The sequence below is a fragment of the Lycorma delicatula genome, chromosome 4, assembly GCF_047948215.1.
Source record: "Lycorma delicatula isolate Av1 chromosome 4, ASM4794821v1, whole genome shotgun sequence".
Taxonomy (NCBI): domain Eukaryota; kingdom Metazoa; phylum Arthropoda; class Insecta; order Hemiptera; family Fulgoridae; genus Lycorma; species Lycorma delicatula.
In genome coordinates this window covers 115,759,343-115,786,425 of record NC_134458.1, presented here as the reverse complement: position 1 = coordinate 115,786,425, position 27,083 = coordinate 115,759,343, and the positions used below count along the sequence as shown (strand labels likewise).

Sequence of the window (27,083 nt, the reverse complement as noted above, 5' to 3'; positions counted from 1 at the left end):
AACTACTGGCTGTCAGCTTTTTTTTTTTTTTAGTTCTTCAATCAACTTTAAAAATCATAAAATACAGAGATGAAGACTCAGAGATCAGCGTTATCGTGATCACTCAACTCCGCGGTTATCGCCACCTCCTCTTGATATCTCCTTCACTATCAAACTTCTTCTATGGCTTTAAATCAGATATAAAGTTTTGTTTTAAGTGTCGTAAGATAAGGGGAGACAGGCCCCTTATCTTATATTATTATTTTATCGTAAGATAAGGGAGATACCGAACAGCTGCATTCGAATACATACGAGAGAACACATATCGATACCAGAATGAATTAAAAGAGTATTTTGAATTCGATTTCTTTTTACTCATATCGGGATTTTTATCGAAAGTGTTCGGATAAAAATTATCGATTATACTCTCCAAATACTTAATTCGTATTCAATACTTTGAAGAATACGATACTGCCTTTATCTATCCACCACTACTTAATTGGATCGCTTAAATATTTTGTGGCCGGTACACAGAAATTGGTCGACAGGTCCCATGTTTTTGCGGGGATAGGTTTGGTAATCCTGGATATAAACCATTACCATTAAGGCCTTAAAAGAAGTAAATCATTCAATTGGAAAATAATCTGTTTAAATACGTAATTATTTTTAAATATACATTACTTTCCCTCCTGATTCTTATAATTCAGTAAACGGTATTAGTACATGTAAAAACAACTCACGTGTTTTAAATAATAAACTGAACTAATAACGTAATTATTTATCCAAATATTCCACAACCGCGTTTTTTTTTAAGTAGTATACATCAATACACGTGATCGAATTTATAATCGGTTAATTAATTACCCCTACGTCCTTGATCGATTCATTATATATATATATATATATATATATATATATATCTCAATTAATTTTTTTATCAGTAGTCAATTTGTTTAGTTATGCGTGGGTGCACGTGTGCGTATGTGCATATATCGTGTTTATTACTACTTTTATATACGTAGTAATAAAGATTCCATTTATAGGGATATATATATATGTGTGTGTGTGTGTGTGTATATGTTTTTTAAGGAATTTACGTTTATTTAATCTGATGAATCAAGAGTACATTTAGATATAGTATTAGATTTTTTTTTTTTTTTGTTATATAAGAAAACAGTTTTATTCACCTAATTAAATTAGATTAAATCTAACATTTTTAAATTATTAAAATATTTTTATCATTCTGTTTCTTATTCTATTTTCACGAAGAACTATATCAGGGGAAAAATCCATTATTATGCTATGTAAATATATTATCAAAAGCACAATGGACTTTATTTCATATAAAATATATATATATATATATATATATATATATATATATATTTTATATATATATATTATATATATATATATAATATATATATTTTATATATATATATATATATGATAATATCAAACAGTTATTGAAGTAATAATAAATGTTTAAAAAATATTTTTTATAAAATGTTATACACCAGTGAGATAAGGTCATTTTAAATGCAAAAAAATGATAAAAAATAATTTAACCTACGATATACCATATGGTTCCTTGAACCATGAGATCAATAGGATGTGATATACTCGTCTCCAATTCTCCTCTGTTCCTGCTTTTAAGTACTTGATAACTCCCACTTAATTTTTTAGGTCGTCTTTATTTTTCTCTCTTTTATGGCATCTGCTTTTTGAAACATCTTCTGATCCTTTTAGCACTTTTTTAATCTATCCTTCTTCTCTCATGATATATCCTTACTTATTAGCTTTCAAAATTTTTAATTTTTCTGGTTTAGTTTCTATTCACGTTCATTTTTCTCATTATTTCTTCATTTTTTTTAATTTGGGTATGCATTTAATTTTTGCCAATCTCCTTCATGCCCACGTTCTACGTGTTCATTTTTCACATCCATATAGAATAACATTCCGAAAATAATGCTCAAGGGTGCACTAGTGCTGGAACGCCTTTCCGGTATTACTTTTTGGTAAAAATAAAAACTTTTTCCATTCTAAATAAAATTTGCTTTAAATTAAAGTCTGGCCTAAATTTTATTTTAAAATGAAAGATATTGTCACTTCCCTAAAAAATGTGTGACGAAGGACACTGCTGTTGCCAAAACATAGTGTTTGTCTACGTCTACCAGACAGAAAGCCATATCAAACATGGCTTTGAAAACATCGGACTGCTGACGAAAATCAGATTATGTAATCAAAGCCAACCAATTTGGATTTATTTGCTAAGTTTTTGTAACTTTATGGACATGTAAGCATATATAAAATTTTTTTTGGATGTTAAAATTGTTTCGTTTGATTCATAACCCTCATTTTACTTTTATTTTTATTGATATGTTATTAGTAAACTATGAGCCGATAAAAAATGTGACTTAAATTATAAAAATTAGGTAGCACGAAAACGGTCCTTGCTTTTGGATAAAAAAGTTGGCCAAAAATTACAAATCTAAAATAAACTTTTACTAATATAAGTAATATTACTAATTAATGATAAAATATAGTTTATTGGTAAAAAATTGGCGATAAAAAAAATTGCTAAAAGTAAGTTAAACATTTGACGTGAAAAAGATAAGTTTTGTTTCTTATTAACGTAAACATCGAAATGAATGTGCATTTTTCATAAAATTGCCATATAGCTAGCCGCCTGTGGCTGTGGACCGTAATCTTGGAATCTAATACAAAATCAAACGGTCAAAATCCAAATTTATGCGTGCACTTCTGGTAATACTTATTCATATCTAACTCTATCTTGCTATATTCGTCTCTATTAAATGATATTTATTGATAATCTTGTTTTCATTCCGTTTTTGAGTTTCCAATTTTCTATCAATATGGTACGAAAATATTGTAATGTTTTATTTAGTAAATTCTTTCATTTTATGAATAGACCTATGATTATGAATTGATCTATTGTCACCTAATTTTATTACTTTCGTTTCCTTAACATTTTTATTTCATTCCGTATTCTATTAAATGTCTTTAATCTTGAAATAATTTTTTGAATATCTTGTGTCGCTTTTTTGAAATCATTATTTTGTCTGGGAACCTTATACAATTTGTTATCCTTTATCCTATAATAGATTCCTTCACCATTTACTGCAGCAGTTTTTCAATATATTTTAAACAGAAAAGGTAACCTACTACGTCCTTTGACCTCTTTGACCCTTACGTCAAAGACTCAATATAAGGATTCCTTATTTTCATAGTATTTTTCTAATTCAGATAAAGTTCTTTACATAATCTTCTATCTTAAAAATATATATTTCAATTTAATATGTCTATTAATTTATTCCATTTGACAAGGCCGAATGAGTTTTTCCATATTTATTAAACATACACTTATTCATTTACCTCTTTTTATACTCTCACCTATAATTATTATTAATTTAATCTCTAATCCCCCCTTCCCCTTCCTGAATTCATATTACTCTTCTTGTAGCATAGCTCTAGAACTATGATGCCAGGAAAGTAAAAATAATTGTATTTTATTTGAAACAGTAAGCTATTTTATATTTATTTTTGCTTTACTTTTAGCTGAGTTAAAATACTTTTGCTCTTATATGTATAGAGAAAGAGAGAGAGAGAGAGAGTGAGAAGGAAAAAGTCTTTACTTATTTTTAAAATACTGTCTTTATTTTATTTTAAATTTTAGCTGAATTACTTTCTCAGTTTTGTTTCAGCAATTACAAACTCTCATGTCCCTTCGCTTTCAACTACCACATTTTCTTTTACTGTTTTCCACGCATGAGCAATACCTGTGTTTGTGATAATAGAACGATAGAGAGGGAAACTGAAAAAGAGAGCTTTATATTACTTCCTGTTTAAGAGCTTTTGATTTTAAATTACAGGACATTCTCTTTCCCTTCTATGCGATTGTTAAATCTTAAATCAAATAAGCGTACGGTTGTTGTTCTTTTAACCACTAGCTAATAAAATGTTACTGCTCTCTGTTTTTTGGAAGTTAATATTATAAGTTTGTCTGCAGTCACGATGAATAAAGCGCTGAAGAGTGGTAGTGTAGTCTATAATTGGAGAGAAAGGGAAGTATTTTTATTTTTCAGCTCTTCTTAGTGGCGTAGGCGGTAATCGTCGCCTAGCAACCGTTTAAAACAATACGCGGCGTTTCTTACGATGACGTACTTCGGTCGTCATGGTTACTTTCTTTTAACGTAAATATTGTTTGTTGTCGTCCTGTTCGGTGGTTTACTGCGACATAAGTAAAGAATGGCGATACTCATTGATTATATGTCTTCTATTCTGATCCTACCCCTCTACCCCTTCATCCTCGAAACCACCCGTTTTTCTTAGGATAGTAGATACCTATTAATTTTTAAATAAACAATTATAATGATTTATTAAACACCCACCCCAATCGACTGTCAATTCTTTTACTTTGCCTAACATTTATTTTCAATATTATACCATCATAAACATCTTATCTGTAATATTCGATAAAATGACATTTCTGCCAAAATTATGAATCGGTCCATAAAATTGCTCGTGCTGTGCGTTCAGAACTTTTAAATACTTTTTTAATTTAGGTTACATGATCTCACTATAGTTAGTTTCTATGTAACAGATTGTCCATTTCAATATCAGACTAACCAGTCCTGAAATAGTGCTTCTTTAGGACTATATTTAGAAAAATATACTTAAATAGAAAGTAATGCTGTATGCAAATGTAATTATAATTTGGTAGTTTTTTTGGTGTTCAATATGGTACAGGAAAAGTAAAAACCATTCAAACTAATTACTTATAGGTTAGTGAATATTTCCAGAAATTTTATCAAAAAGTAGAGAAATACCTCATATACCATAAATTGTATTTAATAATTGAATGGTTTTAGAATTTAATTAACAAAGTTGACCGATTTACCAGAGCGGTTTGATAAGTGAAGTTAAATTATTAAAAAAAAATATCAGTTATCAAGAGTGAATTATGTTTATATATATATATAATTACCTTTAATATAGATGTAACATTTTCATAAAACGATTTGTCAAGTTCTTCAAATTAGCCATTCACAACAACAGCCACTTCCTTGTCACCAGAAAATAGCTTTCATTTTAGTGATCTCTTTAGAATCAAATATAGAGTAAAATTACAGGGAACCAAAGCTGGTGAATATAGCAAGCATGGAAACAATTTGAACCTCAGTTCGGCCAGTTTGTCCTTTAAAAATTCTGAATTATAATCATTGAATTTTCCTGATGAAACAGCTCTTTTTTCTTGACTAAATGCCTTTAGTTTTTCGTAATTTTTTGTTCAGAATAAACAAGCGTAATACTCGAAGTTGATTATTTTTCCTTTGTAAGTTATTCCATGAAAATTATGCCTTTTGCACCACGAAAGAAAAAAAGGCAGTGGCCATGTTCATTCCAGCAGAAGGCACTCACTTTTCCTTCTTCGGCGACGGTTCGTCTCTTAATGTCCATTGTTTTGATGATCTGTTTGTTTCAAGGGTATAGTGATGAACCCAGGTTTTATCAGCATTTTTGAATGAATGAAACATTTATTCCAAAGTGAACAACGCGGCATCAATTGTGCCTAGAGTTTCTTTATACGTAAATATTCGTATAGGATATTTTTCAAGCGTTTAGTCGAGATGCTTACCATCTTGGCTATTTCTCTGATTTTCAATTTACAGTCTACCAAAATAATTTTACAAATTTTTGTGATAATCTCTTCAATTGACACCTTATTTGGGTATCTACTACTATATTAGACGACCAGAATTTCCATTTATGGCAGGTCTGGTGGATTTGCCCGATGTCCGTTACACGCATTGAATTTTTTTCAAAAGAATCAAAATAAGTGTATGTGAGAAGTATGCAGGTAGTTAGGTGGATTTCCCCAATCGGCATATTACAGTTTCTTTCTGGTCATGGTTCTTTTTGAGATAGGTTGGCCAGATTTGGTTTGATTAATTCAAGCTTGTGTCCGGAGTATAGGGTCACTGATGAAGTGCACCAAGTCTTATATGTCTGTCCCAGGTAAAAAAGCAGAATATCAAATTAGCAAGAGAGCTTGTGCCTTTCAGATCAATTGTGCCTTTTGATCTGAAAGTTGTTTGGAAAACCGAAAGGGAATGGAACATAGTTGCTGGTTTCATTAGATTCTTAGCCCTGCGAAGGGGGTTTGATGCTGTTAAAGATGTCTACATAGAATAGCAACCCTGCTGGTTAGGGACCGGTCTGGGTGTTTACTTGCCTAAGATAAGCGTTTTGGCATGGAGTCACGGTTAGCTTAGATATTCGCTGTTAGGATTAGATGGATGTATAGAGAAGTCTGTGATGGAGCCGCGGTGTGGGGAGGGCCTATTGACCTCGTTTCCTAAAGCGGACCAGAGCAGAGGGAGATAGGGTTTGTTTATCAAATAACGCTTATTAAATTCGTGAAACTGTTTCTTGATTTTTAAGTAAATCCAGATAACTTGAATAAATTGAATTGTAGGACAAAATTGTCGTTGTTGCAATAAACACTTGTTTTGTTGGTATGAAGGTAATATGTCTGGTGTTTAACGATTCAGTCAAGAAATGATCTGAGTGCATAGTCTAACTGAAGTTAATGGATAGATTTTGTGTTAAACCTTCGGTGTTAAAGGAAAGCGCGGGAATCGCGCTTCGTCGAATCAGTTAATTTGATAGCTAAGGGTTGTAAGTTATGGTAGGTGGTCGTGGTTGGAAGAGGCCATACGAAGGCGTTAGAAGATTGTGTAACCGGAAAAAAAGTGTCTGCCGAGGTATTTGCATGGGTAGCATCCTGACAGAGGCCAAATTGATGACAGTGCTGTATTATCAAGTTTACAGGGTCTAAAAGACGATCTCCAGTAAAGCCCATCACGGCTATGAACGGAGGGGGTGATGTGGTGACCAGGATCATCACAAGGCGTTTGTCTTCCCCGACGGGGTCAGGATTTATACTACTATTGGTAGTTTTACAGTTCGTTTTACCGCGTTTAAATTCGGTGGTCATTTTGTGAACGGTTTTAAATGACGGTACAAATCACCATAAACTGAGTCTAACTTATTTATTTTGGTAGCCGTCGCTCAAAAAAAAAAAAGAAACAACGAACTTCCTTGTTTTTGGTTTTTACCAATCATAGACAGCGTCTTCTTTAGTAAACTGTAAAGCTCAAGCTGAAAAGTACACTGAACTGATGTTTGAGATTTTATTACTTTGATAGAAAACTGCTGACAAAGAAAGATGTTAGTGTAGTAGTAGTTCTGCCATCTATATATTTATTTTTTCATTTACCTTAATTATTAAATTATTTTTCCGATTATAAAGGCTTTTTCAAGGGTTTGTAGGATTAATTTCAAATTGAGTTCTTGAAGTATTCCTGAATCTTGAAATGAATTTTCACTTATATAATTTCTTCAAAGTGTTATTTCATCATTAACACTAAATATAAATTTCTATCATTGTTTCTCCATTTTCAAAACAAAACCAAACTAATCAGAATCGTGATAAAGTTATGTTTAAAAAATTTTAGAAAATAGGGAATAAAATCTAACCCGTTAAAGATGAAGAAATAACGGGTTTCTTTAAATAACATTCGTTCCGCTGTAAGAACCCATGCACATTCAGTTCATATTTAACGTGTTGCATTTAGCGTTTCTCTTTGTCGTATTGTGAAAAAATTCCCTATTGTCTGTAAGTAATGAGTTTGTTGTTTTGATTCTACTATTACTGTTACTGTAATGTGCTTTTATATACAATCTGAAAGCCGTCATTCACCTTTCTCATTTATAACTAAACAACTCACTCATTCATTATTTCATTAAACTTAAAAAACTAGAAAATTGAAATCTGAAAAAATTTCAATTTCAAATTGAAAGTTGAAAAACAAAAAAAATTTGTAAAGGCAGATACCAATTTGTTGGTAAAAACCTTTTTTCCAATTATCTCTTATAAGATGAGGAATTTTTCTCAAATGTAGAATTTTACGTAATTGAAAAAAAGAATAGTGTTTATTTTCTGTTATAGCAATGTAACACGTGCTATATCTTATTATAAACTAAAAGAATTATAGATCTTGAAATTATATTCCCAAATAATTTGAAATTACTATGGATATAGGTTTGGATAACAGTAACGTTTGTAGGTGTCCTAGACATCAATAAGTTTTAAAAATGCTACAATTATTCCTATGGATAACAAACACTTATCCCACAGGTTTCTAAAGAAATTAAAAAATAAAGTAGTTTTATAGCCTTCTTTATAAAGCCAAATATAACATTGTACCTTAGCATTCAAACCTACTGAAATAGTACATTCATACAAAAAAACCTATATAATTAACATCATTAATCTCAGAGAAAGTAACTGTGATTAGTGTCACTAGTACAACTATAATAAAGACTGCAAATAATAATGTTGATGAACAAATAAATCTCCCTCTTTCTGGAAGAATCATTTAATATTATATAGCGACTCCACTCAAAAAAGAATCTAAAGTATGAGTATTTAAAATATCAAGTACATTAAAGAAGCACATTGATAAATACAGAGAATGAATAGGATAAAGGTAGTATAAAGGTATAGTGGTTGTAGGTTAATATAAAGTTTATCTAATTGTTTTATAAGGCTTAGGTAACGCTGATGAATGTACCCTTACGTATAAGATTTTCTGATTCACAGAGGGATATAAAATTTGTTTAAAAATATTTGCAAATGACCAGCAGAGATTTTCTTCATTATATAAGCAATTATCATTTTATTCATAAAACTGGATCCCACTTTTTTAATTGATGCATTAAAAGGTCGTTTCTAAAACTTTTCTTTTGAGTTTATTAAAATAAAAAAATAAAAATGACTTTGCTTCTTAATTATACGTAGTTTTCGGCAGTTGTTATAAACAAGAAAAGCAATAATTTTTCTTTACCAACTTTTATAATCGTCTTATTTTGAATGCTGAAAAATATTTTTGAAATTAGAGATGATTCTTGGCTTGATTTTTAATTACCTCCTTTATAAATATTAAAAATTCTCCGCATTATTATAAAAGATATTGTATTTTAATAACCTATTCTGATTAACTCAACCGTGTTATGTTAATCAGTTTTTTATCATTTAATTGTTTTTCTATAATTTTATATATCAATAAAAATTGTTTACGATCAAATTTATTCTGAATTTAATGTTTAAAAGTTTTTTACGCTTATCAAAAAAATGTCCACAAAAGTTGTCCTTCGGTAACATAACTTTTGGTCTTAAGTTATTATAGAATGATATGTATGGATAGAAAACCTAAACAAATCATTTCCTTTAATTTGTAAGGAAAAAATTTATTAATTTTTAAAGATTTTTGTGAAACTAACTGAAAGAATTTACTATGTTGAAGATTTCATCTTGATTTTAATTATTATTATTAATATATATATATTAACTTAAATGTAATTTATTTAAGTTTATTTTCCTCTTGACTGGATAGAATTAAATATAATAAGACATATGTTACTTAAAAATATTATCTTTATTAATCTCTTGGGTTAACCAATTAACTATAAAAACGTATAAATTCAATTCACTACGTTTCACTTAGAATTCTCTAAGCTTCCTCAGGTGACAATACACATTCATACAAACATCATACAAAATCATTTTGTGAGGTCTATACATGTATTGTCACCTGAGGAAGCTTAGAGAATTCTAAGTAAAATGTACTGAATTGAATTTATAAGTTTGTATAGCCGATTGGTTAACACAAGAAATTAATAAAAATAATATTTTTAAGTAAAATATATCTTGTTATTATATACGAGTATATAATAGCCGGTCAGGGCTTGCTTCGATCGCTTAACCGTCTAACCAGAGGGCGGAGCCCCCTGGAACCCGGACATGCTTGTAAGAAACGTTCGCATTTTTATTTTGTTCAACCTCCAGGCGCTGAACTCTTTCCTCTTTGGTTTTTTATTCTGATGAAACCCTAAGCTTAGGATTTTATGATCGTCCTAGATTCGATCTCTTCTTTGAGGACATAATGAAAAAGTTTGAAAAATCTATGAAAGAAAGAAGAAGAATAATGAATAATGAAATGGGACGTTATGTACAAAAAAAAAGGAAATAAAAGAGGAAACAAAGAAGAAGGACGTATACAGACTTTACAAATACCTGAGAAAAAACTAACTTACAAAAGACAGTATAGTAGTAACTATTAAATATTTTACAGATTTTAGTTAAAGAAAAATGAATTAGTCAGTTTACTCCATTATATTTTTGTTGCCAGAGTTAGAGAGATATAATTAAGTAAAAGGATTAATTTTTGTTACTTTAATGAATATTTTTAATTCACAACTTCACCCCCAAAAGAGCTAGGATCTCGATCTATAACTTAAAACCTCCCTGGAATAATAGGAATGTATCCTGCAAATTTTAAAGCAATCGGTCGGTTGGTTCTCGCGTGATGGTGTTGCAAACAAACATTCGCGTTTATAAATAAGAAGATATATATTTACCTACAGATTTCTCAGTAAGACCTACCGGAAGTTATTACGTTAAATCTGCCGAATTGCAGTACATACGACTTTAATGTCTAAATATGGTCTGTTAACCATTATAATTAATTATGAAGCGGCTACAGGAGAACAAATTGTCCACATCGTTAAAACATTCTATAAAAATGATTGTTTTATAAGAAAAAAACACACATTTTTTAAACTTCATGATTTTTTTTCGGTCCATATAAACCATTAACAAAGAAAAAAATCCCTTTCGGCATGCCGGAAGGCGGAGGTAGATTTCACCGGTGCTAAGTAGGGGATAAAGAAGATTTCCACCTTAAAGTTAAGAAAAACTTCAAATTTACTCAATACGACAATGGTTGCACGTAAAAAAAAAGTTTCTTATGTTTAGCATACGACAAGCCCCATCTTCTTACAATTCCAGCAATATTTTGGTCATCCCTTCCTGTAAGGGTTGGTAATATCAAAAGTTGTTTCAGACAAAAGTTTTAGGTAACGTTTAGAGGACTAATGACTATTAAGGAAGTATGACTTTTTTTATCTTCGAAACCCCATTTTTTCTAACCCCTGGGTCAATGGTTGATGATATAAAAAACTTTACTTAAATAAGTTTTATGCCCCTATCCAAAAAATAGTAGGAACTTCAATGAGTTCGATATTTTTCTTAATAAGAAAATTATAGCGATATTTTGTTTTTTTTTCGAAAAAGCCCCCTCCATTCCACCCCCTTGGTTCGATTTTGCCCATTAACCAACTCGACCGAGATTTTAGGTCGATATGTTTTATGTATCATTGTAGTATAGAGATTAATTTGAGGAAAGTGGATCTGTAAACGTGTACAAACATTTAAGTGTGCTCCTTTATTTCGTTCAGTAGAAATATTGCCAAAATTTGTGAAACTGGTGTCGAAGATCCAAGAGTTCTATACCACTTATCGTAATTAAATACAAATAAGATTACAATGTGATGAATTTTAAGGAAAGATTTGGCTTTACGTGCGTATAAGATTCGGTTAACTTTAGAATTGAAGTTAATAATCAATATGCTGAATATAAGTTTTTTAATTGAGATACTAAAAACAAATTTTGCAGGATTATTTTCAGGGATGAAATACATTTTTTCTTAATTGATTTGTTAATAAGCAAAATTATCACATCTAGGGTGGTTAAAATCCAAATTAAATTCTTAATCAAGCAATGCATTCATATTTTGTCACTAATTACATTTTATGAGTAACAGGCCTTATAAAATCCTTATTTTTTGAAAATGATGAAGGGCAAACACTGTCAAATAATGATAATTGACTTTTTGTGGTCAGTATTAATTTATATGGATTTAAAAAATTTGTAGTTTAACAGTATGTCGCGCTAAATGTCGTAAAACCGACGAAACAATTACTTTACTACGAAGAAAATTCAGTTGCAGAACTCTTTTAAAAAATGATAATATCACCTGGTCTCCAGGAGTATGCGGTTTAACACAGCAGGATTATTTTCTTCATTGTTATTTTAAAAGTCAGAAATATGTCAACAGTTCAAAAACTAATCCATAATCCAAAAAATAATATTCAAAACTTAAATTTTTGAGATCGAACTAAATTGAGTTTGGGATCAAATGAGGAACATTTTGATGTCAATGGATATTTCATTAAATAGACGCCTACTTGTAAAAATTACCGAAGTGAATATTTTACTCAATATTATTTTTCATACAAAAATATAATCAGTCATACTAATTCGAAAAACTGTTCTAAACTTGTTTTATAATTTAAAAAAATTATTTTTAAATTCCAGTAATAATTATTCGAAATCCCATTCTATAAATGAGTATTTAACGTAATCTCAAATGTACGAATATGACCGGTCTCCGTGGCGGAGTGGTAGTTTTTCGGCCTTTCATCCGAAGGTCTCGGGTTCGAATCCTGGTCAAGCATGGCATTTTTTATATTCCACGAAAGTTCTATTTCCATATCCCACGCACCAGCATCAAGCAGAAAAAAAAACATTTTCAAATTATTAATTCTAATTAACAACAATAATAATCAAAATATTCATTAAAATAATGACAGTTCAATTAGGCACAAAAGTAATAACAGGCTGCTATCAGGTGACGTCAATTAAAATAACTTTATTATTTTTACATCTCTGAAAATAAAATATAACAACTAAACATAATCACGAATACTTTTAATAATGAATTATATATAATTTAAATTTTATGAAGGTGCATGAAAGGTTTTCGTTTATTCAATTGCTTACCTTATCAGTTAAAGTACACCTGATCAATCACACCACTAGTATCTGATTATAATTAATTAATTTTAGGTTAAAAAATGTACATTCATTTTTTACTGTTTATTTGACACAATATATCTGATTAAAAAATGCGTGTGTTTGTGTGTGCGTGAGCACGTTTTTTTAATCTCGTATTTGATTACTTACTATTATTTGAAAATGTAATACTTCACAATAATCTGTAAACCGAATTAATAACAGTTAAGGCTATCGTTCGTTACAAATCATATCGGCATTCTACAAGCAGTGCCGTTCATTAAACTCCAACTACCGATGGACTTAGTAGTTTAATAATAATAAACCAGTTCATATGTTTTAACCCATATGAACCCAATCACATGTTTCAACAGCCTTTACAAGTTAAACTGTACAGAATGTAATTTTGAAATCCTAAATATTTTTGAAAAGCGTGTTATAGTAATTAAATTAAAAATAAAAATTCTTAATAAACACAATCTGAAAATTTGTAGGTTTTGAACTAAAGCTATTGAAATGCTTAATGCTTAACCTAAATTAAGTATCAATGATCTAACGTTAAAATTTAACAAAGGTACTAAAAACCTTTTTTAAACTATCATTTTAATACTGCCATAACAGTTCAACTATTGATTTCGATAATAACATTTTTTTATTTATTTCAATAATAAAATATACATTATATTAATATAGCTGATTATAATCATTCTTTTTGTTTTACTTATATTTATTTTGCTTATATTAAATAAACCTGAAATTTGTTCATGTTTTGTTTAACTTGAATCGATTTTAAGTTATGTGAACAGGTATTATTTAATTATTATCTTCACATATTTGAATCATTTCTATTAAATAAAATAATTATTTTTATACTGGTTGTATCAGGAGGAAAGAGAAATAATTTTGTAACTGATTCTAGAGCTTGAAATAAGGAAAAAATCATATAAATATATATCCGATACGCTTTGTTATTGAGTTACAGGTAGCGAAAAATTTCGCCCGGATTTCAGTTCTCCCGGTGTAATGAGGTTACACTGATATTTTTAAGGTGTTATATGAGGGGTGAAATTGATGGTTTTTTATGTTTTTTGACCCGAAAAATCAAATAAAATAGGTCCTAGAACTGTATCTCCAATAGTTTTATGATATCCAACTTAAAAAAGAAACATTCGGTGATGAAATACACGTTTTTTAAGGTTTGAAGTACAATAACTATGTTAAATAATTAATAAATTCGTTAATTTCATTGTCAAACCTTGCAGCAAAATTGATTGAATAAAGTCTGTGAAAAACAAAAAAATCAACTGTTATTATTAAAAACAAAACTTAGCCGAAAAAAGTGATGAATTTGTAAAAATAATAAACAGCTGTTTGAAAAATTAAATACTTTTAATTTACTTAAAAAAAATAATAAATAAATAAATACTCAATGCATTTTATACTGTATTAATTTACAATAAGTGTTCGAAAATTCCATGTAACATCGATACACTTTTCAACTCGTTTCCTTACATTTTCTGTCGCCTACCTAATGATATCGTTGCGTTCCTTGATGAGGGCAACAGCATTAAGAATGTGAGCGATTAGTTCATCATGTGTGTCTACAGTTTGCTTGTATGCCTCGCATTTCATCCATCCCCGTAAACAGTAATCTAAGAGAGTAAGTTTCGGTGAACTAGTTGGCCAATTTATCGGCCCTCTACGTCCACTCCATTTACCAGTAAATTTTTCATCTAAGAATTATCTTACTTCATACGTGAAATGTGTTGATGGACCATCAAATTGATAGTACATCTCAGTTCGTTTCGCTAATAAGAAATTTTCAAGCACTGTAAGAAATTCATTGTTAAAAAATTTCTGATAATTTCTCCCCATAACACGTTGTTCTGGTATGAAAGGGCCTATTAATTGATTATCGATCATGCCGCATTAAACGTTCACAGAAATTCGTTTTTTGGAATTTAATTTAACTACAGCACGTGGGTTTTCTTCAGACCACCGATGTGAATTCTGTGTGTTATTTATGCCAATACAGGTAAAAGTAGCTTCGTCCGAAAATAGTATGAACGGAAGTGGTAATTATTGTTAACTGCACTGCTCTGGCATGGTCACTAAGCTGGAATTGTTGAACTTCCTGAACATGATAAGGAGGTAATCCATGAGCATGTAATATCCTCCATATTGTACTTTTTGGAAAGTTGAGTCGTTTAGAAATTCTTCGCGTGTTCGTTGTAGGACTAATCTGTACCACCTGAGGAATGTGTTCCTACTAATCACCATGTACCGGTTGACGTTCAGATGAAATATGAGCACTGGGAACTGTACCATTCTCACGAAGATTATTAGAACTTGTAAAAAATATTTTACGGTTTGGAACTACTTGTCCAGAATACATACGTCGGTATTCTTCCATAGCAGTCGGAGCACTTCCATTACAAAAGCCTTAAACAAGCGTCATATATCAGCATATTCTGCATAAGTGGACAGCCATTTTTCTAAATAAAGAATTCAAAACGGAATTTAATTTTTTTTTAATTCAGATACAATTTTTATAATTTAGGTACAGTTTAGAGTTCAACAAACAGAAAAACCCTACATAACTTGATTCTCAAAAATAATTAAACACGTTCAAAATTACGTCAAAAACTACTAAACCGCCTAATTTTTATTATTAACTCTTTAACAAAAATTTTATGACAACACTGAGTTGTATTCAAATTAATTTCGAAGCATACAGTTAGTGACGCCAACATAATTTTTCAAAGATCTAAATTTATTGTAATAAAAACAGTTGTTTTTAGAAATTCGCAACATTTTTTCTGTTTTTTAGTTTCCAAAGACTTTATAAAATTAATTTTCTCAGAACTAAATTCTCTACAAGTCTATATAGAAAAATTCATCTATTAGACATTTAACATAGTTATTCTACTTCAAACCTGAAAACATCTGATTTTTCGTTACTGATTTTTTCTGTTTTACATTGGATATCATGTAAAATACGGAAGATGCAGTCCTGGGACCAGAATGATCCAGTTCTCAGATCAAAATACATAAGAAACTATCAAATTTACTCCTTATATAACGCTTTAAAAATTTCAGTATGATCTCATTTCATCGGGGGAACTGAAATTCGGGCGAAATCTTCTCTAGTCATTACTCGATAACAAAACTGTTTTCGGATACATGTATTTATGAATTTTTTTTCTTACTTCATACTCTAGAATCAGTTCCCAAGTTATTTTTCTTTCTACCTGAATCACTCTGTATATTAATTCAGGAATTTTTTTACTACATTAGCTAGAAGCTTGTACTAGCTGAGATTTGAAATGCAAATGTTTAGTGTATGAAAAATGCCATGCCTGAACGGTTTCCGAATGAAAGATCTGCAACGTCTTCTGTTTTTATAATTTTGTATATTGTTAACAGTCCTTCAATCGAGGTTTACCACTGTTTCCGTTGATCCTTTTAGGTAAATGTTAGAGCAATCCTTTTTTTTATCCTTTACAGATCAACCTTTCGTCCTGATATGCATATATAATGAAAATTACAAAAATGCTATTTTTAATACACACTTTCTTTTAAATCGGTTTTATCAATTTTTATTCAGTTAATCAATATTAAATGAATGCAACTTTGTAGAGACAGTTTGAAGAAAAAAATATAATATTTTACAACAACGGTTAGTGAATAACATAACCAGAAATTATACGGGTTTTTTTAACTTCTGCGATAATCTTTTTTTTTTTGAAAAGATTAAATATATACAATCTGTTTCTCGGGAACAATTTAATGGATGTCTGTAATTGACTTGAAAGGAGAGAAAGCGAACACAAATAACTCCTCTTTATTCCCTTTTATTCTGATCAGAACGCTGTTAACAACTGATGGATGACAGTGAAATAAATTTCTTCATATCATATGAAAAAATGACATAACTGGCCGGGACTCGAACCCAGAACCTGTGATAACATTTACGTTTTTATTTTCAAAAGAGAATATATCTATACAATTGTTACTTAGTTTACTTCATAGTGCAATTTTTTGTTAACAACTTAAATAATTTGAAAATTCTTTACATATCTGTCTTAATTATATTTATAAATACATATTTATTATATTAATTTATTATAAATAAATTTCTTGATTATTAATTCTTTGCTAAATTCTTGTATTGTTTATTCCCAATAATAATAATAGTTTACATTAACATGGTAAATTATCTATTGTATTTGAAACAATTATAAATAAATAAGAGAGTTAGGTTAACGGAAACACACAGATATATTTGTGTAATAATTCAAATCAACCTCATAGTTATGCTTGCGTATCGATATTGTGATCAGTCCGTAGAAGATACATTTATAAATTCAACAAGACTATTTAAATAATCTATTATAAGTTAAATTTTAAAGTTGGAATAAACCAAAGTGGATCTAGTTAAACGTTTTATCTTAAAGGATGTGGATATATTCTCTTTGTTATTTTATTTATTCAAAAAAAACCTTGAGGCATTATTTATCGATTGTTTTATCAAAAAATATAAGTAAAGGTATATTGATTATAACCATTAATTTATTATTTAAATTCCGACAGTTTTTACAGACAGTTATATTAATTATATTTATGTAAGCCATAATCTAATCGATTAGATTTTATATTTCGTTATAATTTATAAACTATTGATCGATTTGAATAAAACCTTCACCTTTTGAAAGCTTACTTAAATAAAATATGGAATTTTAAAAATATATCCGTTGGCAACATTCCTTTTTGGTCAAATAAGGATTTCTTTTTTTTTTAATTTTCACTTTGAAGTGTTTTAATAAATCACTAAGCTTATCATTATTTTTAGATATATATTATTTATATTAAAACTCCTATCTAAAATTTAAATCTTACATCATGTAACTGCTTAAAAAGTTAGAATGGTTTTCAATGGTTTTCACAATACAAAAATAGGGTGTTTGATGTATGGAAAATGATTAATATCTATTGATTTTAGTAAAAAATTTTAGTATTTAAATGCGTTTATGTTTACGAACGTTCAAAGTTTACTTAAAAAAAAAATTATGAATGAAAATCATTTTATACGTAAAACAAAAACAATACTGTAAAGCAAGAATACAGTTAATGAAAAAATTTCCTTTAAATATTTTAAATTCGTTAAAACCCATTTCAACTTTTAAAAGATAATCTTCAGCAGATACTCAAGAAATAATATAAAAAATATTTAATAAATAAAGAATGCCCGAAGAATCTTACGGAAAATCTTTCCACCTACAAAAATTGAAGAAAGCCAAAAAATACAACCCGATTAAAAACTATAGTTTTCTAGTACAATTAAAATGAAAAGGCTCCAGTATTAGGGCCACCCTTATAAAATGAATAAAAATAGATTAACGAAGAAAATATCTGATCAATTAGCAAATAAAAAAATAAATTGTTTGTTGTATAAACCCTTAAAAATTTACGAGAAACGAATAACCGCAGAAAAAATTAAAAAATAGTGAAAAATTAGAAAAATGATCAAAAACATGAAAGGATTCTAGAAAAAATCGCCTCCCAAAATAGGAGGATCAAGACAGACACAAGAAAGAATAGAAACATTCACAAAGAATGAAAAAACTCTTAACGCAGTAAGTGCATCAGAAGGGCGGATTTCCAGTTTTAGTTAAAAAAAAAAGGATGTTGCACTGATGTAATGATTATTGAAAATTATATTGCTCTCGGCGTTTTAGCAAGCTTTCGGTGTTTTTTTTTTTTTGTATTTCATGCAGCCTTTTTTTATTTTTTTTACTTACTGCCCATGTTTCACACCTATACAGAAGTACATTCTAAACATATTTACATGACTCTTCTTCAAATAAAAGTATAAATCTTCCGTGGATTAAATGTTTTTGTGTTTTCAAAAGTTTTTGACATGAAGAATATATAGTATTTTATTAAAGCGAAAAAATTTTAAATAACTTTTGATGGAAAACGTTTAAAATTATTCCACCGCCTTTTCTTTTCTTTTTTTTTGGGGGGGGCGGAAGTGGTTTACTGTAATCTATTTCTCAGAAAGCATTTTAGAAGAATATATTTCTATCAGTATAAAAATTGTACAACATTTCTCGTATTTTCTATGTTGAATACTGGTTACCTTTATAGCTTCATTATTTTATTATATGTTGACTCGTTTCGGATTAAGTCTATTGTCAAAACTTATTGACAATGGAGTCAGTAAGTTATTGCCAAAACTTATTGAGTACAATAAGTTTTTACAATGGAGTTGTTCTGATACGCAGAACATAATAAAAGAATGAAGCTAAGAATGATAACCAGCACTCAATATAGAAATTATAGTGTTCTTAGCAGAAAATATAATAATAATAATTATTACCTTAATAACAACAATTTCTCGTATTTTAGATCTTTTGAAGCTGCTAATACCATTTTAAAAAATCTGTAATTGTAAAAATAGAATAACTTTATTTATTTTTTTAATTTACATTTCTTTTGTTTTATTTTACCTATACGAATACACTATCTGAGAAGTTTTATAAAAAAAATGTTATTCAGAAAATTACAAACAATACTGAATTAATGAATGGGGAAGTTATGGTTACATGATGAAAATAAAAGCGATAATATTATAATAAATAACTGTAATATTGTACTATAGCTAAAGGTTTATTTCAAAGATGTAGCGTAATAAAGGATTTTCCTCAATATTTTACATGTTTCTAAAAAAGAATTAATTGAAGGTTACATACTTCTGAAGGATACAATATTACAAATATAGCTTACTATTTTAAGCAAATAAATAAAACTATTTTATATATTTTAAATACAAAAAGAAATAATAATTCCGTTTTGAGGTTAAATCATTAAAACTTTTATTACAATTTCCTTTATCATGCACGCGCGCGCAGACACACACACACACACACACACACACACACACACACACACACACACACACACACACACATTCACTAAACGTATTACTAAAAACAAAAACATATACTACAATTCTCCAGGACCCTTCTAGGTCTTTTTTATTCTGATTATTCCATGTCTATTTTTGCTCTATAATCGTAGAGTGTAGAATTTTCATGACGAAGTGTTCAATGAAGATAAATTTTTTAGAAAACGCTTTATTTAATTTTTTTTATTTTTTAAAAGTCTTTTCCCCTGTATTCAAACATCTTTTTTATAAGATTGAATTCTTACCTTAATTAGATATTTATTTAGAACGATTTTGAATGATTACATTTACATTAAAAAACATTCTTGAAAATGGCAATTAAAAAAATATATTGTGTTCCAGAAAATCAATGTAAAATTTATACATATGTCTTTGTATATAAATCCAATTCTATAAAAATTTCCCAAGATCGATTTTAAATGTTTGTTATTTTTTCTTTAAATGTACTATTGTAGTAATAATTAGACAATATTTCAGTATGAATTTCTCCGAACTGGGAAAAGTTATCTTTTTATTTTCCCGGTATATAGTTACACTCTATACCTATAAAGTAAAAGTATGCTAGTAAAGTAAAATTTCCCATACCGAAGTTCATACAGATCTTCACATTTCTGACCACTCTAACAAAAAAAAACAAAGTTTTACTCTTGAAAAATTACAAAGATGTATTTACTTATGTTTATGTTGGCCTGTTTTCTACCGACTTTTCGAAGAAAACTACGGTATTACTTTCAGTCGCATGATGGGATTGAGGATGAAATGAATTTTCTTTTATGAAGAGAACGAAAACATCTTTCACTTAAGATGGGATTTCATTATATATACCATAGTAATATGTATAAAATTTTATGGCTCAAAAATCTTCAAAACTACTCGATCAATTTCATTAAAATTTTTAAATGCTGTATTAGTGTATCTAAAGTTGTGCAAGTGAAAATTTTATGAAGTTTCGTTGAGTCATTCTTGAGTTACACTTAAAAAATTGAGTATAAAAATTTGGGCAAGGTAAAGCTAGTAAAATACTGGTAGTATATATTTTTTTTTAAGTCTTAAAAATTTGAGCGGGGGAAGTTAGAAGCGTGATTCGTATGATGCTGCAAGTTGGAACTTGTTCTTTATCTACGGTACCTATTGTTAGCAATATTAAAGCAAATTTAAAAAATATTAAAAACAAATTAAATCACCTAAAAGTCGGCCTCTTGTGCAGAACTGCGCAAGAAAGCCGACTTTCTTTTCTTTATACCATTTTATTCTATTTGGATAAAATTTGGCACATGATTTCTGTGTATGAGGTATTGATGTCCCTTGATTTTAGTCATAGTTGGTCTACGGACTCGGGAGATCGGAGATACGATGGAAAAACTTATTTGTCGGTTCTGACCTCTGTCGCAGTACTAATTATATATTATTCCATTACATTGGGATGTCGCTTTGGTTATATTTTTGGGTAATTTCATTCGGGAGTGGGGGATAATAAATTATTTTTTTCGTCAGTTACTGTTTTCATTTATAGCTTCAGATTGAATTGACCGACGTTTTATGCAATTTTTCAATGATTCCTGAATACATTTCATTGATGCCGTTTAATTTAGGTTAATCGTGCTTTCGTTTGTGCATGCACAGATGGGTAGCAATGATGAGGCACGGAGACACTCTCGTCCTCTTGTAGAAAAGACCGTAGCCCCGGCGAGAATGCTCCTTTGGGTGTTCTCGTTTGAGGCAAAAAGGCATAAAGACCGAATCCCGGCTCCTAGGATGGGGGAACAGGAACGACATAGTCGGGCCTGGTAACTCTACTTTGGGAGTTAGAGGCAGGCATTAGTAGATAATTTCCAGCCAGTTTTTAAAAGGACACTCCCCCGGATTGTGTTATGCTTCACTGTGGAATCCGATTCGGGAAGGAGGGGAAAAAATAGTTTTATTGAGGTAAGGAGATACAATAACCAAAGGGTCCTGTTTCTTAACCCACCGGATTGGTCTAGTGGTGTACGTTACTTCACAAATCAGCTGATTTGGAAGTTGAGAGTTCCAGCGTTCAAGTCCTAGTAAAGGCAGTTCCTTTTATACGGATTTGAATACTAAATCGTGGATACCGATATTCTTTGGTGGTTCGGTTTCAATTAACCACACATCTTAGAAATGGTCGATCTGAGACTGTACAAGACTACACTTCACTTAGACTCATACATATCATCATCATTCATCCTCAGAAGCAATACCTGACGGTGATTCCCGCAGGCTAAACAGAAAAAAAGGAAGGTCCTGTATGTTAAAATATTATCTAAAGAGTAGAATAATTTTTTTATGTAATTCTCACTAGACTTATATACTTTTATTCATGTTGCGTCGTATTAGAACCTAGATTAAAAATTTAAGTACAAAGAGTACCAAGGAGAGCCCTCATAGCTATATTGTACAGCTTAACGCATTCGCCGGCTTTTTTATAATAATTTTTATAACTGTTTTAGATGGAAAGAGATTATTTGTAATCTCTATTTTCCAGATTGTTTTTGTTTAGAAAATTGCCTTTAAATTTTAAAAAAATATTACGAAAATTAAATTTATAAAATTTAAAAGGGATTTTATTTTTTTTTTATATCAATTTTAGTTTCATGTTTATTCTTCTCCTCCTCCTCTTCTTCTCTTCTTCTTCAAGAACATTTCATTTACAAAGATTGGCAATCATCAAGGCAAAACAAACTTTTGATGTTTGTTGATCTTGAATAGTTGGTACGAGCTAAGTAAACAGATATTTTATATTGACTTTGCGAAGTAATACATCATATAGATCACTTCAGTAACAGGTAGATATGCTACTTACGGGTAAAACATAACTAACTATCCCAGGATTTATTTAAATGGATCAAAGGAAATCGTAATATATCAAAGCATTGTCACAAAATACTAGATTGGATGCCGTTAATAATTTTAAACTGTTGAAAGATATAGTTGAAAGGTACATACTGGAAATTAATATTCTCAAATTCATTTATTAATCAAGTTGAATCGCCTTTAAATTTGATACTCACGCTTTTTTGGTGATAAATATTAAAATATAACCAGTTATTAATGAAAAGTCTTGAAAGGATTTCCCAAACGAACATTTTTGTTGTCATTATTAATGTTCTCTCAATCATTAATTAATTTACAACAGAGGTATTATCGCTAACTTCTGCTTAACTCAGATTATTACACATTATCTGTTTGAATAAATTGAGTATTATTCTTTGATTTAATACAATTACTATTTATAGATTTTATATGTATCTTTAATATATCTATATATGTATAAATATATAAATATATATATATATATATATATATAAAACCATAATGTTAAATATATGTCATTAAAATATAATTAGTTGAATAACGTCAATAATACTATTAATTTATATTAAGGCAGAAGTCTAGGTGACCTAAATCAGTTTTTTATTATTTTAATACATCTCTATTGTGCACATGTATTTATCTTGTGTTTCTGCGGTTTTATGACATATTTTTTTTTTCAATTATTAAAATGTTCGTTTTTCGCCATTTTGAGGGTCTTGCACTTGATTTACCAAATGGATATTTTTATATTTCATGCATCTTAGTAAACCGTATTTAAGCGCGTTTAAACCAATTTGATAACTTAAACTGTTATTACGTAATGATTATTACAAAATTTTAATTTTGGCAACAATTTTGAGGTAAACTCGACGGCCGATCACGGTCATTCGTGTATTTTTGTAATTTTCTAACGATGCTTAATCCGAATCCGAAATCAAAATCAAAATCCAAGACATAAGATGTTCACACACACACACACACACACACACACACACACACACACACACACACACACACACACACACACACACACACACACATACACACACACACACACACACACACACACACACACACACACACACACACACACACACACACACACACACACACACATACGTATTGAATTTAATAACGAATTGTTCGTTTCTTGAAAACAAAAAAAAAATATTAAGAATTCTTTTTATGTAAGATTTTTCTTAAATATTAACTGCTGGGAATGTTAATTTTTAGTACGTGAAAAGTTAATTAAATTGTCTACTGGAATGATGATTTTTATCATTTTTGATGTTAGATCATTTTTCATAAGAACAACCATTTATCCGATCCTACTAGGATATACACTGGTGAACGTTATGAGATTCTATTTTAAACATTGTTATTTTTTTTAATTTTGTTTTTTTTTAATACTTAAACTAAGTTCATTCATCGATGACCTACGCGAGTCTAAAGTAATGATAAAAACAATGATTATTACAGTACTTTAATTTATGTAGGCACATCTGTTTTAATTTATTTCATTTATTTTTAGCTAAACAAACTAATTGACTTGTCTGTATTAGATTCAGGCGAAGGCAGAATTTTGTTGTTCATATTGCTAGAAAGATCAAGTTGTTATTGTTGTGGTAATTGTTATTGTTTTAATCTTTTCAACTTTAAAAAATAAAAAATAAAGTAATATTCTTTTCATAGGATCAATATTGTTATAAATTTATATACATATATATTAACACTACTTAATTTATTATTTAAATTTTAATTAAATTATACTCTAAGAGTGGTCTAATTTAATATTTATATTTATTTTAAGCAAAAAAAAGCAGTCAAAGTGTAAAAGAACAGAAAATATTTCAATTAACATGTCATTAAAATATTCATTTCATTTTTTTCTCTATTACGTAAATTGTTTTTCAGAATTATAGGTGCATTTAAAAACAATGATGCGAACGTGCAGTTATATAAACAAAGATAATACATTTGTTTAATCATAAAATATCAACGTTATAACATTATTTGGCCTCAATTCCCCCCCTCTCCGTAACCCTTTATTCATTTTAAATTCCTTTAGGATTTTAAAATAAAATGAAGATGCATATTTCCTAACCTTAAACAAACATTTTTTTTTACAAAGAATGTTTTTTTTATTCAAATTTAACCCGGAACTTTCTTCACTTACGATTGTTTTTTTTGTGAATGACTTTTAGTGGACACCAATTAGTAAAAGATTAAAACGGATAAAGCATTATAAAAAATGCCATACCTGACCGGGATTCAAACTCGGGACCACCGGATAAAAGACCGAGACTCTACCATTCCGCAAAACAGATTGGCAAAAATTTTTTTATAGTTAATTGTGAATGTAGCTTCTGTGATTAAGATTTTTACCATAGTTTTCCTTGCTCCATCCAGGTAAATACTGAGAAAGTTCCTTTTTATATTCATGGAATATTGAATCCATCTAAACCTAACAGGATCTATATTTTCTACTACGGACCGATTAGAATAAAAGATTTATTTGTTTATATAAGTTTAAAACTGAATCAAGTTTCATATTAAACATTTGTGGAAATTTTGATCGAAAGTTAAATCTTAATTTGTTGATAACCCGGAGAAATATAGCTAATTCATTTACTAGATACTTATCTACAGTGTGTCCGGGCTAAAGGTTTCCTAAAGTAATGCCCTATATTTAGAAAACCAGCCATCGTAATCTCTTAAACGTAGGCTCAATCGACAGGAAATATCTTCAAGATTTGTTCTATATACTCTCTAAGTCAACGGATTACGCATGCTCAGGCAAGCCGACTCACAATGAAGTTGTACACTTTCATTTTCGATTTCAGTACACCACCAAATTCAACAATTGTGTCTAACTTTTCCGCACGTAGTAGGGACGTACATAGTAGGATACTTTTGTTGCTTTATACATATTCCTTACAAAAGCTAAAATTCTTATGGTAACGTGAAAGAGGCTATGTTCAGTATATTAGCAATTTCCTTGATTAAATTGTTTGCAATCTTTATTTTAAATTTTAGAACCTCATTAATAATTTTATATATTTTGTTTCAGGAGGATTTATCTTGTAAACCGAAGGCTCTTTTCCTCTACATTATAAATTACGTAATGTTATTTCTAGTAAGTATTAGTTTATATTACATTCCAGTTCAATTTTATTACATACTGTACTTCTTAATGCAAATTTTAAATAGGATAGGTTGTTATAATTATTAGCCACTAAATATCAACTAGAAAAACTACAATTCCTAAAGAAAAACTAGAATTATTTAACTCCTGTAATTTCTGGAAATAACTTAATTTAAAACAGTTTTCCTAATAACCTTTACTTCAGATACTTCTAATTTTGTTTTAATTATAACTCTTGAGAGACGCATCAGTTGAAGTTTATTCATTAGTTTGCAGGAAATGCTAGGAACCCTTATTAAGTTGCATATCATACACATGCAAAATAGTGTCTTAAGTCTAAAATGACTGTTTTGAGAAAAATTCTTGTTGAAGTGTTAGAATCGTAAAATAAAATACACATACCTTTACTCAATTTCAATAATATTTCGCAAGGATAACTCTTAAGATAACTATGAGTTAAGATAGTATTTTTCTGGGAAAGAACACAAATTTCTAAATTGTTTGATATAAAAATCTCAATTTCATAAAAATCTGACTTACGACGTTATTTTTTGGGTGTGCGATATGATAAAAATTCAATAGATATCTGACTGAATTATGAATTATTATCATTAAATTGATACTTATACAATTCCCTCTGGAGACAGGAAAGGAAAGCCATCATGTTTCACCTGATCCTAATGTAATTTATTCTTCATTATGCGAAAAAAACCTTTTTATTTATTCTTTTTTTTCAACATTTAGCTATGATTGAGCTTATTGACAAATATTTTTTAATAGTAGTAGATTTCTACTAGCATTTAGAATAAAGAGAATCCGATTATCAAAGAAGTTACGGGCATCATTACTTCAAAAAACTTTGAAGCACTTCTTTGAGTGAATTGTAGATAATATGCAATCAACATAAGTAGATCAAGCGGATAAGATAAATCGTATTGATAAATGAAGCTATATATAACATACATGAAGGTTAAGTATAAAATAGATACAATAATAAAATTAAAAATTATCATGAGAAATTTCTTACCTTTAAAAATTGTCTGTAAACTTATAAAGAATTAATGTAAAAAAAAATAACTCAAGGTACAGTAGAAAATGTATTGAAAAAAGGGAGTGAAGCATAATTACTTAATAACTGGAAAAAATCCTGACATAAAAAACACGGACGTTTATATCCATCTACCTATAAGCGTTTAGAAAGTATCAGAGCAAAGATATCGAATCATAGAAAAGTCAACCTTAAGGTTCGAATATGCGATACAATTCTAAACTTTATAATCCGTAGAATGTAAGATTCAGAAATAAATAGAAAAATTATAGACCAGAATTTTAAGGATCCAAAGGAAGAAGAAATGGAACAATATTTTATTTTGAT

The 27,083-nt window shown here is 29.2% G+C and overlaps 1 protein-coding gene across 3 annotated transcripts in view; it reads left to right on the top strand.

The window, feature by feature from the left end:
- Tob (Transducer of ERBB2) overlaps window positions 1-27,083 on the top strand; it is a 275,091-nt gene that overhangs the window by 172,766 nt on the left and 75,242 nt on the right. For all 3 annotated transcript variants that reach the window (XM_075363995.1, XM_075363994.1, XM_075363997.1), the window contains one exon: window positions 25,634-25,699. The gene's annotated coding sequence lies outside the window, so the exon portion shown is untranslated. The remainder of the gene's footprint in view (window positions 1-25,633; window positions 25,700-27,083) is intronic.